This window comes from Protopterus annectens, chromosome 6.part1 (genome assembly GCF_019279795.1).
Source record: "Protopterus annectens isolate FY-2018-M chromosome 6.part1, PAN1.0, whole genome shotgun sequence".
Taxonomy (NCBI): domain Eukaryota; kingdom Metazoa; phylum Chordata; order Ceratodontiformes; family Protopteridae; genus Protopterus; species Protopterus annectens.
Genome location: NC_056738.1, coordinates 394,845,785 through 394,850,215, shown reverse-complemented (window position 1 = coordinate 394,850,215; position 4,431 = coordinate 394,845,785). Strand labels below are relative to the sequence as shown.

Below are 4,431 nucleotides of genomic sequence, written 5' to 3'. Positions count from 1 at the left end.
GATAGGCAAAAATCTACCAGAGATCAAGTATTGAGAGTACCTGTCACATACTCCAGTAACATTAGACTGCTACAAAGGATTTATAGGAACCATTGGAATATTTTATGTGTGGATGACAGGGTAAAAATATGGTTGGTGACAGACCCCGTTTTGCTTTTAAGAATCAGAAATCGCTTAAAAGGTTACTTTGTGGATTGAGATACAATGATTTGCACTGCACTGGGAGCACTGAACATGTATATGGTACTTTACCATGTGGGAAATGTAATTACTGTGAAGTAGTGGATAGTAAAGGTCACTTTTTACACCCAGATACTGGGAAGGTTTTGACATTTAACTTTAGAGCAGATTGCAATACAAATAATATAGTTTATTTGGCTTATTGTGAATTGTGCTCATCCTTCTACGTAGGTATGACTACACGTAGATTACGCAATCGCATTAGGGAACATCTTTATGATATTTGTAGGAGAGCAGATACTAATGCCCTTGCTAGACATGTGATAGATATGGATGTATCACATACATTTAAATTTATGGTCATAGAGAAATTTTGGACTGGGAATAGAGGGGGTGCAGTGAGGAATAAAGTAGAGTGTAAAGAACTAGAATGGATTATTAGAATGAGAGCCACTATGGGGAAAGGGTGAATGATAAATTTTCCATCAAACCTATGTTAGGTAAGAGACACCTTAAGAAATAGGTGTCCTTCATGTATTTTAACATAACATGATACATGCAGACATATTTATGTATATTTTATATGTATTGTGTATTCTATACATATATATATTTCTCAGTACACTTATTGTGCATTTATCTTATATTTTGATATAGGTAGCTCATTACTGGGCTATATGGTTGTGAATTTTTATTGGATATTTTATTAATTGCTGTTGAGTTCTGACTAGCCTGTATGTATTTTTAAACTGATGAGTGAAATGCAGAATTTGTCTGATGAAGCAGTTATTTACTGCAAAAGCGCTCGCCATTCGTATTTCCTGGAATAAAACTTGGCTTGATTTTATTAGCTGTGGTCTGGTCACTCTTAGCTTTTTTACTGGATTATCCTTTATTTTGACTGATGAGTTTACACACACCACGTTTCTGTTTTGGCTTGTACCATATTTATAGTGTTGATGAGGAAAATGTGCTGAGGAGGGATGCTGGTTATATTGGGAAAATTATGCTAAGGATGAAGCTGCCAGGTAAGAGGAAAAGAGGAAGGCCTAAGATAAGGTTTATGGATGTGGTGAGAGAGGACATGCAGGTGGTTGGTGTGACAGAGCAGGATGCAGAGGAGACAGGAAGAAATAGAAACAGATGATCTGCTGTGGTGACCCCTAATGGGAACAGCCAAAAGAAAAAGAAGATGAGGAAAAAAGTAAGTTTTAGTGTCTTTCATACTAAAAGTATCAATTAAATTGAGTCAATTCATTTTTTAAAATGTTTTGCAGTTGAAGAAAGTCTTAATGTTCTTTTGCTAGTAGTGCCAGAATTTTCCAAAATACAATTGAATTCTCCTCCAAAAATTAAATTAAATTTCCTTTGTAATTATTAGAAATAAAATCCAATTTCTTTTAGCAATATTTTCCCCCATACCAGGAAAGCAGTAACATTAACCAGAGTCCATATTATATTACTGATATTCAGAATGACAAGAGTAAAAAGACAATCTTGGTCTTCATGATTATTTGTGGAATAATAGTATTTTTCTTCCATAAAATCATAACCCTTCACTCTTGGATTTATAAGATTAAGGTAAAAGGATTAGAAAATTACCAGGATTCCAGATATTCTTCTCAGTTGATTTAAAGTGAGATTCTTTAAGGAAGACTACCTGTGCCTTATTATTACTCAAATATTTTATTAAATTTGATTTCTTCCTTGGATGATTTAAACCATTTATGTTTAAGTATAACAAAGTTAAATCCATTTATATGTATTTATGATTTTAACAATTTGCATATTATTATTGACATCCCATGACCCTCTTTCTAGGAAAATCAGAAATAATAGTTCAGGCCTAGGCCCCAGTGGCCTAATGGATAAGGCATTGGCCTCCTAAGCCAGGGATTGTGGGTTTGAGTCCCATCTGGGGTGATATAATCTTGACACAAGTGAAGCTTTTTACACATCTACATTCGCAGAAGCTCTCAATAAAAACCTGCCCAAGCAACAGGGACCTCCAAAGCATAAACTCAAGCAAACTCCACCCCCCCAACACAACCCAAATGACACATAGCCCACAATCTCAGTGTGCCACTCAACCACAGTCCATAAGGCATAACAACATACCCAACACTCTAGTCATAGGTGATTCTATAGTCAGGCACACTGATGTTCCACTCAGCAGGCTAAACAAGGAGAAAGTCACTGTCAGCTGCCTGTCGGGTGCCAGGATCCACCACATAATGCACTCACTCAGGTCACTCCACAACAAGTACAAATACGACTCTGTCATTGTCCATGTTGGTGTGAATGACCTTAGACATACCTCCGTGGACAACATGAAAAGAGACATGGAGGAGCTCTTCGATCTTGTAGCCCAGGCAGGTATGACCCTAGCCCTCAGTAGCATCCTGCCATCACCCAGAATATACTACAGTACAAGGACAAAATAATTGACTTCAGCAATTGGCTAAGCTTCTGGTGTCATTCTAAGGGGATCCAGTATTTGTCTACCTGGGATGACATGAGCGACAGACCACGATGCTTTGCCAGAGATGGCCTGCTCCTGTCGCCCTTGGGATTCCGGATACTGGCTAAGGCTCTTGCCACCCCTACAATGCTTTTTTAGGCAAGGTTCAAATGACAAATTCACCACCATAAAAGGTACAAGCAAGCAAAATCTGAGGATAATGCTACTCAATGCTAGAAGTCTAAACCTCAAAATGTACTCACTCGAGGCACTCCTTAAAATGGAGAACATTGACATCTGTGCAGTGACAGAGACCTGGTTCAAAGCTCCAGAGAGCACCACTGCATCACCAGGCTATAATTTATACCACACCTTTCGGCCACCTAACCCAGACTGAAGCACTAAAGGCGGAGGCGTGTCCATATTCATTAAGGATATCCAGACTTCTAGGCTACTTGCACAGCATAATGCATCTGAGATTATCCAAGTGCAACTAACTCTGGGCAAGACTGCAATCCAAATTGTTGCTTGTTACAGACACCCCCCCCACCATGCCCCAGGATTCCCACTCCTCATTCCTTGATACACTGGAAAATATTAGGGTACAACCCAACACCCTAATAATGGGTGATTTCAACTACCCCACCATTAACTGGGAAAACTACTCATGTACCAACTCTTTTGCTCAATGTTTTCTGGAATTCATAAATTCCAATGCCTTGGATCAACTTATTCACACCCCCATCAGGAGCAGAAATATTCTAGACCTGGTCATTACCAACATGGGGGACCAGTATTCCACACCAGAGGTCAATTCCTCGTTGGTCAGATCCGACCACAAGATAATCACCCTAGACATCCACATCCCACCCCCACCCCCCATTAGGGAAACCACCGTAAAAACCTTCTCCAAAGCCAACTTCACACTTCTTAAAACAGAAGTGGCAAACTTCATGACATCCATGCAGATGGACAACAGAGGTAAGACTGTTGAATCCTATACAAATGCACTTTATAAGCACTTACACGAGTGCATGGATCATGCTATCCCTAACAGAATCAATATGCTATCCTCCAAAAAAAGGAAGCCAATCTGGTGGTCCTCTGCTATAAACAAACTTTACAACAGAAGAAAGAAACTGTTGGAAAAAAAGAGTAAAATCCCATGACTGGAGGAGCTCCCTGGTCAGCCTCACTAAGAAGCTGAGAAACCTCATAAAATCCTCTAAAGCTAATTACAAAAACAAAATTGTCACTGACTCTAAAGACAACCACAAAGCATTCTATAGCTATGTCAAGATTCTCAATGGCAACACTCAGTTCTGCTGTGAGTTACAGCACAATGGCACTAAATATACAGAACCAACTGATATTGCCAACATCCTGGCAGATAGGTTCAGTGCTAACTTTACCCCCCTCTCACCCCCTAGACAGCCCATCTCTATACCGGAAGAATGCAAAGTTCCTGTAATCATGGCTGCACAGGTAAAAAACACACTCCAAAGCCAAGAACACAGCATCCATGGGACCTGACAATATCCCAGTCTGCATTCTACATGAACTACAGAACAAACTGGCACCCCACCTAAGTACCATGTTCAATCATAGCCTCACCTCAGGCTTTGTGCCCACTGAATGGTGCACCGTGACGGTTATCCCACTCCACAAAGGGGGAGCCACGATGGACTCTGGGAACTACCACCCCATTAGCCTGACGAGCCTGGTCTGCAAGGCCATGGAACATGTCATCATGGAACTCTGGACCCCACCCAGTTTGGGTTTATAAAAGG

The 4,431-nt window shown here is 40.2% G+C and overlaps 1 non-coding gene across 1 annotated transcript; it reads left to right on the top strand.

Moving 5' to 3' along the window:
* The first annotated feature begins 2,030 nt into the window (after positions 1 to 2,030).
* TRNAR-CCU lies at positions 2,031 to 2,103 on the top strand. Its single transcript has one exon. It is a non-coding gene; the product is annotated as a tRNA-Arg (tRNA).
* The last annotated feature ends 2,328 nt before the right edge of the window (positions 2,104 to 4,431 follow it).